This window comes from Narcine bancroftii, chromosome 4 (assembly GCF_036971445.1).
Source record: "Narcine bancroftii isolate sNarBan1 chromosome 4, sNarBan1.hap1, whole genome shotgun sequence".
NCBI lineage: Eukaryota > Metazoa > Chordata > Chondrichthyes > Torpediniformes > Narcinidae > Narcine > Narcine bancroftii.
Genome location: NC_091472.1, coordinates 253,607,887 through 253,621,165, shown reverse-complemented (window position 1 = coordinate 253,621,165; position 13,279 = coordinate 253,607,887). Strand labels below are relative to the sequence as shown.

Here is a 13,279-nt window from a genome sequence, read left to right as displayed (position 1 = left end):
CAGAAGGTTCTAGAACAGTAATTCTCAAACTTTTTTTTAGCCGCCACCCCGTGGCTCCCAGGCCACATCCCTAGCACTAACCCCCCCTCCCCCCCCACATACAAAACAAACACACACCTCTTTCTTGGTATTAGGTGTACTGCAAATTTAAAACAACTAATCTAACACTATAAACAAGCATATGTATTTCACAAATAAAACTTATAGTAAATCAATTAATTTAGCAATATGAAAGGGTAAATTTACATCTCCCTATCCCAAATGGTCAGTCCCTAACCTGAGTGGTCGGTCACCATCCCTGCAGTCCCATCCGGGGCAGTCATTGTCCTGGACAGTCACCATCCTGTGTTGGAGCTGTTGGGTAGAAGGTACATTAGATTGAAGACCAGCACCTTTTGATTCAAGAACAGTTTCTTTCCAACAGCTTCAAATTTTTGAATCTCACTTTGTTACACTAATCATGGACTGCTCCGACTTGCACTATTCCTGTCACTCTTTTTCCATTTAGATTATCTGTCTATTATTTGGTGTATTCATTGTATTTTTAATTCAACCATGTATTTAGTATGAATTTTTATTTAGTTGTTTTTAAATTTTTATTTAATGAAGTATCTTTTTAGCTGCAGCATGTCAGAATTTAGGTGATTTGTACACCATACAATGTATAGAGCAATAAACACAATTTCATTATTAGTCTATTCGCAGATGATGTGTTGGTATATTTAACTCAACCAGAATTATCATTACCTAGACTTTATAAACAATTGATAGATTATGGAAAAGTTTCAGGTTATAAAATAAATTGAGATAATAGTGAGGTAATGGAATTACTGCAGGGTGATTATTCCCAATGTCAAAAAGATATTTAATTTAAGTGGACTGATACTCAGATTAAATACTTAGGAATACGTACAGATAATAACTTAAAAAATTATATAAATAAAATTATATTCCATGATTTAACAAAATAAATGAAGATTTGAAAAAAATTGATAAATTTACCTATAACTTTAATTCTAAGGGTTAATTGTATTAAATAGATTATTTTTCCAAGAATTCAATATTTGTTTCAGACTTTACCAATCTTGATACCTCTTTTTTTTCCATGATTTAAACAAACAAGTTAGGAAAAATTCTTTGGAAAGGTAAGATGGCAAGAATATAGTTAGAAAAATTAACATGGAAATATGAATAAGGTGGACTACAACTTCCTAATTTTAATTATTATAAAGCAGCATAATTAAGGTTTCTTGTTTCTTTATTTGGGAACATTGAACCATCATGGATGGAAATTGGAGAAGCTATACCTGAGGAATTTATTTCTAAATGGGAACCAAGGTTAGTGGTTTGCTGACAGAAAAGCTCCATTATTGAAACATTTGATTAATATTTGGAACAGGGTTGAGTTAGAAAATGATGGAAGTCTTTTGACATTAAAAACACAATTAATTAACCTATAATTATTTTCAAAAGATAATCCTTTTTTATATATTTGGCATACTAAAGGAACTTCTAAAATAGGGGATTTTTATGAAAATGGTAGATTGATGTCATTTGATCAGTTAAAAATTAAGTATGATATCTCACATAATATACTTTTTTGTTATTTTCAATTGAGAGCTTGTTTAAGTGAAAAATTAGGACCGGATATGGTATTAAAAGATCCTACAGATTTAGAACAGTTGATTGTTGAGGGAATTGTTAAAAAGTTTATTTCAATAGCATATATGAGGTTAGAAGAAAAAGCACCTGAATTTAGTTTATTTAAGTCAAGGGAAAGGTGGGAACAAAATTTAAATATATAAATAGATGAACAAATTTGGTAAAATTTATGTAAATAGGTTATGTGTAATACAAATAGATTACTTTATTATAATTTTTTACACCAGTTATACATTGAACAGATGGAAATTGAATACATCGGATCAATGTTTTAGATTTGGAGAAGATACTGGAACTTTTATTCATTCTACATGGTCTTGTTCTAAAGTTAAACATTTTTGGATTTCTATTAGTAAGTTTTTACAACAGGTTACAGGTGTTGTTTTTCCGTTGAACCCTGAGTTATTATTGATGAGAAATTTTGAAAATATGACTCCTCAACTACATTTATCAGATTTTCAGTTGAAATTTGTTAAATTAGATTGGTCAGAGCAAGGACATCTGATGTTACTTGGAAATCCAATGTTTCATTAATATTAGGAAGATGGCAAACAGAGATTCAAAGTTGTATCCCATTAGAAAAAAATACATATAACTTTAGAGGTAAATATTCTGTATTTTTAACCGATTTGGAGCCCGTATGCTTGAACATTGGGTTTGAAATTATAAATAATTTCTTTGAATCCTCCGGACTGGAGAAGTCTTCCCTTAAAAATAAATAGTTTTCTTGTGAAATGTTTTTGGGATCTTTGAGTGTTTTCTAAAGCAATCCAATTCAATAAAAAATCATATCCATTATGTATTTTAGAAATTTAGATTATTTTTAGTGGGGTAGCAGGGTTTGGGGATTGGAGGGAGGGTTAGTCAGGGTTTAGATTGGGTGTTTTGTAGTTTTTTTTTCTCCTTTTCTTTATATAAATCAACATGTCTTTAATTTATAATTATGCATCAGCCAGCTCCCCACCATGACTACCAGCCCCCCCACATCTCCATCGGGCACACAAAACTCAAAACGGTCAACCAGTTTACCTTTCTCGGCTGCACCATTTCATCAGATGCAAGGATCGACAATGAGATAGACAACAGACTCGCCAAGGCAAATAGCGCCTTTGGAAGACTACACAAAAGAGTCTGGAAAAACAACCAACTGAAAAACCTCACAAAGATAAGCGTATACAGAGCCGTTGTCATACCCACACTCCTGTTCGGCTCCGAATCATGGGTCCTCTACCGGCACCACCTACGGCTCCTAGAACGCTTCCACCAGCGTTGTCTCCGCTCCATCCTCAACATCCATTGGAGCGCTCACACCCCTAACGTCGAGGTACTCGAGATGGCAGAGGTCGACAGCATCGAGTCCACGCTGCTGAAGATCCAGCTGCGCTGGATGGGTCACGTCTCCAGAATGGAGGACCATCGCCTTCCCAAGATCGTATTATATGGCGAGCTCTCCACTGGCCACCGTGACAGAGGTGCACCAAAGAAAAGGTACAAGGACTGCCTAAAGAAATCTCTTGGTGCCTGCCACATTGACCACCGCCAGTGGGCTGATAACGCCTCAAACCGTGCATCTTGGCACCTCACAGTTTGGCGGGCAGCAGCCTCCTTTGAAGAAGACCGCAGAGCCCACCTCACTGACAAAAGGCAAAGGAGGAAAAACCCAACACCCAACCCCAACCAACCAATTTTCCCTTGCAACCGCTGCAATCGTGTCTGCCTGTCCCGGATCGGACTGGTCAGCCACAAACAAGCCTGCAGCTGACGTGGACTTTTTACCCCCTCCATAAATCTTCGTCCGCGAAGCCAAGCCAAAGTGAAAAAAGTGAATGCGATATATGGTCTTTGTTGTTTGTATATATGTGTTGATCTTAAATAAAATATTCCAAAAAATTTTGTACAATTGCACCATCAAAAGCATACTTGCATCACAGCATGGTATTAGAGCTGCTGTACTCAAGGTGAGTAAAAATTATAAATTAAAAATTAAAAATTAATTATAAATTAATTATAAATTAATTATAAATTAAAAATATAAACCTCCAGCACAAAAGGTATTGAAGGCTGAGCTGTAGTCGATGAAGGGAGCAATCGTATGTATGAATTGTTGTTTTCGAGGTAATCCAGAGCTGAGTGGAGACCCAGTGATATCTGTGGTGGAGCAATTGTGACGATAGGTGAATTGCAGTGGGTCCAGATCTTTACTTAGGTACGTGTTAACTCTGGCCATGATCAGCCTCTCAAAACATTTCATCATAGTAGAAGTTAGTGCGACTGAGCGATAGTCGTTGAGGCAGCTCACAATACTCTTCTTGGGTACCAGGATGATTGATGCATTTTTGAAGCTGGTGGAAACCTCTAATTGCCACAATGAGAGGTTGAAAATGTCTGTGAACACTCCAGCTAATTGGTTGGTGCAGATTTTCAGGTACGCTGTCAGGGCCTGACGGCTTGCGAGTGTTCACTCTTTTGAATGATGTTCTAACATCACCCTCAGAGGTAAATATCACAGGGTCCTCAGCCTTCTCATGGAATCTAGTAAGTATTGTTTATTTCTTCTCTCAAAGCAGGTGTAGAAGGTGATCAGATCATTGGGTATTGAAGCATTGCAGCCATCTGTAGTGTTCGCCTTTGCTTTGTAGACTGTAATGGCCTGCACTCCCTGCCATAGCTGGCGTGTATCTGTCTCTATCTCTAGTTTCCTACGGAATTGCCACTCTGCTTCAGAGATGGCCTTCTGCAGGTTGTACCTGGACTTCTTGTAAAGTTCTTGATCCCCAGCCTTAAACACCCTTGTTCTCACCTCAGCTGGTTGTGGATTCTCTGATTCATCCAGTGTTTGGGAACATGGAAACCCACTCATCCACGCAGGTCTTGATGAAGTCAGTGACACCTATTGCATATTCATTCAAGTCTATAGATGAGTTCATGAATATTTTCCAGTTCACTGATTCACAGCAGTCCTGCAGATGCTCCTCTAACTTGCTCAACCTCACCTTTGCTGTCTTCATCACTGGTGCTGTGGTCTTCAGTCTTTGCTTGTATGCTGGAAGTAGAAGTGCAGCCAGGTGATCAAACTTTCCAAAGTGCAGTCGTGGTATAGCTCGATATGCATTTTTCACAGTGGTGTAGCAGTGGTCTAGTTTGTGGCTCCCCTTGTCTTGCATCTGACATGTTGGTGGTAATTTGTCAGAGACTTCATAAGGTTGGCCTGATTGAAATCTCCCACAATGATCGAGAAGGCATCCGGATGTGCCTTCTCATGGTTGTTTATCACAGTGCTCAGACCCTCCAGTGACAGCCAGCCTGACATTAGCTTCGGTTGGACTGTACACTGCAACCAGGATGATGGCGGTGAATTCCCTCAGCAGGAAGAATGGGTGACACTTGATCACCAGATGTTCCAGGTCGGGGGAGCAGGCCTGGGATACGACTGGGACATGGGAAATGTTATATTCACGTCATATTCCCAATCATTTTTAATGCCAACCATTGAGGCTGATCTTAAATCCATTAAATCATTATAGATTATATTAATCCAACGTGAATGAATTGTAAATTAAAGAATAAATCAAGAATATTAGAATTTGAGATTCAAGGAAAATCAGAAAGTTTAGACTGAACAAAATGCCTAACTTGTAAATATTTTAAAAAATGTCTAATAAAAAGATTGAATTTAGTTGCTAATTGTTCAAAAGAGGCAAAGTTATCTTGAACAAAAAGATCTTTATAACTTTTGATACCTAATCTATGTCCTATTTATGCTTGCAGAAAATTAGATACAATATTAATGATAAAAAGTTTCAATTTGAAGAGATGTGGGGACCATTCATAGAATATTATTATGATTGGAAGATTTAAGAAGTTTTCATGTTCCAGTGATTCTGTCTAGATTCTGAAAATCACTATTTAATCCATATCTTTACATCCTTTTTTACAAATTAACCTTGATTAGAGGGAAAGGATAGATTAGATTTGGTTTTAAGTTTTTTTCTTTTATTTTAGAATAACTTGTTAATATGGATTTGATTATGGTTGTCATAGATAATACCATTAAATTAGACAGAATTTACCCTTTGTTTAGACCAAGGGATTGTCTAATGTAGTTTACTTGGACGGTGCCAGAATAACAATCTTGTTCTCAATGTCAACAAGACCAAGGAGCTTATTGTTGCTTTTAGGAAGGGGAGGCCAAGGACCACAGACCTGCCTTCATTGATGCAGTCAGGGTTAGTTCCTTCAAGTTCCTGGTAGTCTACATATCGGAGGACTTCTCCTGGAGCTAGCATATTGAGCAATCGAAGGACTTCTCCTGGAGCTAGCATATTGAGGCAACCAGGAAGAAGGCACACCAATGAATCAATTTTCTAAGTAGTCTGAGGAGATTTGGCATGTCATCAAATTCTCTATCAAACTTCTACAGGTGTACTATGGAAAGTATAATGACTGGGTACATCGCAGATTGGTTTCATAATTTGTGCCGAAGGACACAGAAGATTGCAGAAAGTAGCAAACATAGAGAGATCCATCACAGGCTCTGACCTCCCATCCACTGAAGATATCTATGTGAGGTGTTGCCTCAACAAGGCAGCTAACAGCATAAAGGACCCTCTTCACGCTGGTCACACATACTTCTCACTGCTACTTTGATAAGAAGCCTTAAATCCTGAACCTCTAGGTTCAAATTCAGCTTTTTTTCCCACTTGCAGCAAGCCATAAATATTCTGACACCACCTAAGACCTGTCTACTACGCTAGTGAAACACAACTTTGTTTTCTTGTACTGCTGTAATTGTGAATAATTATTATCTATCTTTATTGCTTCTTTCCATGTGGTAATTTAATGTATATTAATGTCATTTTTAAAAATTTTACCAAGTACCTGTTTGGTAGCAGTAAGTATGATTTTCAGGCATATGTATATTGTACAATGTATATGACATTAAACTCATTATCATTAAACTTGCACTGATACCAGATCAAATGTTAGAGGGCGGCACAGTGCAAAGCTCATAAAATCATTCAGCTGAGGGGGGGGAGAGGACAGGGTGCTGTTATCATCATCCACCCCTCTGATGTAGGTGCAGAAAGCACTGCCTTTATGGTGTCAAGTGCCATTAGCTACTAAAAACACGTTAGTGACATGGCCTGAGGCAGGTGGAGAGTCGCTAGCGTGCGTCAAGCTAGACACTATCGATGCCTGTGCTTACTCGTGACACCGGAGGGGGTGCGGGTGGGTCTGGCGAGCAATGGCTGTGAACATATGGGAGGTACAGCACTTCTCTTGGGGGGGGTGCAATGCCTACAACCCTTGGTGGCAACCCTGACTGATACACATCCGTTTTTAATGTGTGAAATGTATCTTGGCTTTAGAACAAGACAATTGGTCCCTGGTCTAACAATACCTCTGACTGAATAGTTTTATCCTTGTGTATATAAACTCCATCATGGAATCTCCTAATCTGTTTAACATTTTTCAACCCCCAACATTGCTTTTTAAAATTACTAACTAAGAATTTGGAAATCTGTTCAATTTTGTTCGACAATTCTCCAGTGACGTTTTGATGTTTAGTTGCATAAAAGGCTCTAAATACATTCAACTAATTTTCTTGAGGCAAATTTGCAGTCACTGAAAATGCAGTGTCAGTTTAAGACCTGAAAGTTATATTTCTCAAAACACTATGTAAACTCCCAATCCCAGTGTGTATATTAATTAAACAACTTCTGAACAGGTCATTGCTTTAACATCAGTTGGGATAATTAGGATCTTATCTCCTTTCATAAGATTATATGCCCATTTCACAGATAATGCTAATCCGGATAAAAAGGCAAGAGACAAATTATAGCATCTGGTAATAAAATTACTTCCCTGCACAATTTGTTGTATTTAAATGAATCTAATTTGCCATAGAAAGACCAGACTCCATTTCCTCAAGGGATGTCCCTTCAAACCATTTATCATTTACATTGGATAGATATATCCAAATTTTGTTAAAGCTACTTTTTAATTATTCAGGAATGGAGAGAAAAAAAATCAATAGTTAAATTGCTAGTGTAAGGTTTCGTATGCATGTCTGCTTTAAAATAAGTGATAAACTATTAAAGTAGCCCAAGACAAGGCTAATAGAGTTTTAATTAAAGCAATTGCAAACAGTTCCCAAAAGTCACTGGATGCTTTCTACTATTAACAAAAGAAAAGGGTTCTGCTTCTGTTATTGTAAAGGCACTATTTTTGTTCAGCACACATCAACACTGAATTGAAGGGGCTAACCTGTTTGTTATTCATGAAATTATCTTGGCAACATTTCCTGTTGATGAAAGGCATTTAAAACACATGCAAATTTTCATCGCATTTCTTTTTTTAAATATCTTATCTTAAAAGACTCAAGCAAATATATAAACAATATAAAACATTTTCTTATCACAAAATATAATATTCAGAGTCTAGTATTTTTCCCACTTCCCTGAATATTAAATAAACCATAAAAAGGCAAAGGAAAAAAAATTCAAATAGATGTCATCTGTACCACAACCTTAATTCAATCTCTACTTATCTGTTAGGACAGTTGGTATCTTAACTCATTTCTTAAGGGGGGGTATAGTCCATATCTGTGCACAGATGTGCCCCAGGTACGGCTGCCAAACTTCAATGAACGTTTCATACTCTTCCTCAAGTTATAAGTAATCTTCTCCAAGGGGATGCAACTCTGCATTTCCGTACTCCATAGTGTAATACTCAGTTGAGAGTTGGACTTCCACACAACCACTATACACTTCCTGGTTACTCACAAAGCGATCTTCCCAAATTGAATTTGGTGTTTGGAAAATCTAACTGTGCTCCACTAATATCTCCCAGAAGGAACAATTCTGGGTTGGCGGAAACTCCAGGTCTACCCAGAAGGACCTCATCATCGTGCATAGCAAGGTAGAGTGGATAAGGACCCAACCTCTACACCACATTTGAAACACCAATCCAAAATTTCTGATTTTGATGTATGTCATTTTTGCAGTATGCAGTATACTGATGCAGGAAATCATATTGCACTAGCATGTATCTAGTATTGACAATACCTGTCATGGTATTTCAACACATCTTCCCAACTAATTTTCATTAATCGTTGTACCCATCTATAAATACATTCCCCTGTTGAATTAGAATCTCCATGGTTCTACAGTCTGGCAGAGTCATTGTTTGCCCTAATTTGTCTCTTAAAAAAGATCTCAATTGTAGGAAGCAGAAGAATGATAGCCCAAATTTAATTCTTAACTGATCCAATTATATTTTCCTCACATTTCTTACCAAGAATTGGTTCAAATAGTGAATCCATGAATGTGTAGTAGGTTCCTCCATTCTTAGTGTTTCTCTATATGCTTTGCATCTAACAAATTAACTTGAAGTGTGCTTGGTGTTATTCAGTAAGCAAATATAGAATACAATCTGAGCACAATTAGATTCAACAATATGATGAATGCTTGGTTAATTGATTTATTAACAACAAGAATCTGAAGAAAGACACAAAGCTCAGTGTATACAGAGCTGTTGTTCTGAACACCCTCCTGTACCACTCCAAGTCATGGGTCACCAACCATCACCACCTCCAACTCCTTGACCACTTCCACCAGCACTGCCTCCGCACCATCCCAACATCCACTGGAGAGTCTTTGTCACCAACATTGAAGTGCTTGAACAGGAGGAGGTAACCAACTTCAGTACCATGCTGCTGAAGATGCAGCTATGCTGGGCAAGGCACATCTCCAGTAAGGAGGATTATCGCCTGCCCAAGATTGTGCTGTATGGCAAACTCCTCACTGGCCACCACGACAGAGGGGCTCCTAAAAAAGAGGTATAAGGACTTTCTGAAGAAATCCCTTGGTGCCCGTCACATTGACCATCACCAGTGGTCTGCTCTAGCCTCCAATTGCATGACCTGGTGACATGCCATTCACCAGCTTGTCTCCTCCTTCAAGAATGCACGTAGGGCTGGCCTCGAGGACAAAAGGGGATGGAGGAAGAACAGTGACATGGCAGAACTGAACCCAGAACTGTATTTCTCTTGCAGCCACTGTGGCCGGGCACATCTGTCCCACATTGGCCTCAATAGCTGACAGCGAGCCTGCAGCAATCGTGGACAGACCCCTTCCTAAATCTTCATTTGCGAAGCCAAGCCCCATGGTGAATAGGTTTTGGCAATGTTAATTAGATGGTAAGTGCTGGCCAATGCACTAATGGAACATCCAATTTTTAAAAAAAATCTAAAATATTGCAGATGTAATAAATAAGAAATAAAGTAAAAGAATAAATCATGATAAAGCATGACATTGTTGCTGTTTCTCCTTCTGAGTATTTCTGCTTTCACTACTTCAAATAATAGTGATGGAGTCCTTTCCATCCACTTGCACAGACAGGAGATCAAGCTGGAACACCTCAAGCAATCCAGTACTTAAATGGAGTGAGTCTGTAAAATGGTTCTTTGTTTGGCTAAGACCTAGGGTAATTTTAATTGTAATTTATGATCCCACTATTCTTAATTTAATACTCTCTTCACTATTCAAAGTATCTGGATGTCCTGCTGCACGAAATGAGATATCCACACAGGCACTGCAGGTGATTATGAATGTCGGCCTTTATTGCTGGAGGCAGAGAGTATAACAGCATGGAGGTTTCACCTCAGTGTTACATGTGAGAGTACACCTGGAGGGCTGCATATAACTTTGGTTTCCTTATTTCAGGAAGGATAAATGTGCTTTGGAGTCAGTGCAGGGAAAGTACATTTGGTTGATTCCTTGAATGAAGGGCTTGACATAAGCAGGGAGATTGAGTAGATTGGGCATGAGAAGAAGGAAAGCTCAACTTTCTGAAACACTTAATATTCTAAGAGGAATTGATAGGCTGGATGCTGAGAGGAGGTGCCCCTCATAGAGATTTAGAGATTTCTGAAGTGTTATGGGAAGACAAAGACATAATCTCTGGGGTGTGGAAAAAGATGGAAAGAGAGGAAATCATTGATATAAATTTTGATGGGAAATGTTATCTCTACTAACTCTGTATCCCAGTTTTCCGTGACTGGTTTTATACCCACCCACCAGCTGGTTCATGTAATGATAGTGATCATGTTTGCATGGCCACTAGCAATGCCGTAAGAATTATGGCTCCTGTTTGATTATAATTAATTGCCAGCAGGAGTTGACGCAGATCATGTAAGATCTGTAATGGAGGTTTGCAGCCTTATGGTGCTGTTTACAACAACTTTAAAGTAAAGAACCTTTTCCTTCATCCATGTGTTGTCTAAGAACTCACACATATGAATACAAGATGAAACAGTTCATACTGGTGTTTGTACTGTAAAGGTTTATTCGTGGACCAAGTTGGGAGTATATATTATGAAAGGTTAAAAATGGCCAGAGTCCAAAGGGTTAATTGCAGATTATAGAAGGGCAGACAGCTGAGGGGGCATGCCAGGCAGAAACAAAAGCTTGACTTCACTGAGGAATGTGGCTTCCTGAGACTAGCTTCACAAAGATAGGCAATGCTTCATCATCTCTACTTTTCCCTTCATATATAATGCAGATGATGTTTTGCAGAACTCCATAGGATTGAAATGTGTGTGAAGCAAAGTGGAAAACCAGTCATGATCAGAGACGTTGTCGGGAAGTCTGTCACTAGAGTCAACTGAACAACCCACTCTCGAAAATGAGGCTCTACTGTCAAGCTAAGGCATTTTCATCTGGAGGGATAGAAACCTGATTTATCTGACACTTCTTCAACGCAAATGCACCAGCGTTGTGGTGCTAACTCCATGGTGTCCTGCCACTCCTAGTTCAGGCATTACCATGATGTTGCCTGCATTGGAGAACATATCTTACGAAGCAAGGTTTACAGAGTTGGGCTTTTCTCTTTGAGTGATGAAGGAGGAGAGGTGACTTAATAGAGGTATATATATTGTGAGATGGACAGCCAGCACCTCTTTCCCCAGGGCAACAACAGCAAATACAAGAAGATGTTGGTTTAAGGTGAGTGGAGGAAAGTTTAGGATATATTACAGAGATAAACTTTTTTTAAGGGTAGTGGGTGCCTGCAATGCCTTACCTGGAGTAAAGGCATGTACAATAGGGACATTCAAAAGTCTCTTAGAGGTAAGAAAAATTGAGAGTTATGGGTGTGAGGGAAGAAAGCATTAGATTATTGTGGAGTACATTTACATAGATCAGCAAAACATAATGGGCTGAAGGGCCAGTATTGTACTGAAGGGTTCTGTTTTGAGTTCCAACTCAGATCACCAGATCCACTGTATTAAGTGCTCTTGCTATCAGACAATTATACCTTTAACTTCCTGCTTGACTTAGAATTATATACAGTAACTGTACTAAGACTTTTGCATTTATGTTGCTCGCACATAGGTCTCCAGGTACATGATAACTGGAAGAAAATCACGGCCACACAGAAAGCTGGCACACATTCAAAGTTCAGCACCATTTTAGTTTCACTTCCCACCCACAGCACAACTCTTGTCATGAAAACTTAGATACTTAAAATTCCAAATATTTTCAGTCAAAATCAACATGACATTGAAAACACAACAACAACAATAAAAAAAGAGGCTAAATTAATTTAACAATTGCCCTTTGGATATGAATTTATTCAGGTAATTTTGAGGGTTCATGAGTGAGCATGTTCTGTTCACTTCAATGCAAGATGCACCCCAGTCCACTGTCACTGAAGATTATGTCTAGGCTGCCTTCAAAAGAATGAAATCAAGAAAAGCATCCAGTCTGGATTGGGTACTTGGCCAAGTACCGAAAACCTGTGCTGACCAATGTGCCAATGTTTTCATGGATATCTTCAACATCTCACTCCGGTAGGGTATGGTACCCACTTTTTTCAAATAGGCCTCAGTCATACTGGTGCCCAAGAGGAGTGTGGTAATCTGCCTAAATGACAACCCACCAGTGGTACTCAGATCCACAGTGATGAAGTGCTTTGAGAGTCTGGAGTTGAAGCCTATCAGCTTCTGTCTGAGCAATGACATGGATTTGTTCCAATTCGCCAACCATAGCAACAGATCTTCAGTGTAAGCCATCTCACGGTTCTACACAAAACTCTGGAACACCTGGATGGATAGCAAAGATGCTTACATCACGAAGTTCTTTATTGTCTATAGTTTGGCATTCAACACCATTATCCCCTCAAAACTGATCATCAAACACCGAGACCTGGGGCTCAATATCCCATTGTGTTATTGGATCCTGGATTTCCTCACCTCCAGATTCCAAACAGTGAGGATTGGAAAGAACATCTCCTCCACAATCTCCTTCAGTACTAGAGCACAACAGGGCTACATATTCAGCCACCTGTTGTACACTCCTTATTCTATGACTGTTTGGCTCAGTATGACAACACCATCTACAAATTTGCTGACAATACCACGGTAGTGGATTGTATAAAAAGGGATGATGAATCAGCATACAGGAAGGAGATTGAAAACTTGGTTGGATGGTGTACTAACAATAATCTTGCACTCAATGTCACCAAAACAAAGGATCTGAATGTGGGCTTCAGGATGGGAAAACCAGAGGTGTATGATCAAGTGATCATTGGGGGATCTGAATGAAAATACAATGCT

General features: G+C 38.7%; 1 long non-coding RNA gene across 2 annotated transcripts in view; it reads right to left on the bottom strand.

Annotated features, from left to right (window-relative positions):
- The window catches only part of LOC138760099 (uncharacterized), a 206,159-nt gene that overhangs the window by 145,290 nt on the left and 47,590 nt on the right, over positions 1-13,279 (bottom strand). For both annotated transcript variants that reach the window (XR_011355401.1, XR_011355402.1), the window contains exon 3: positions 278-354. This is a non-coding gene — a long non-coding RNA (uncharacterized lncRNA). The remainder of the gene's footprint in view (positions 1-277; positions 355-13,279) is intronic.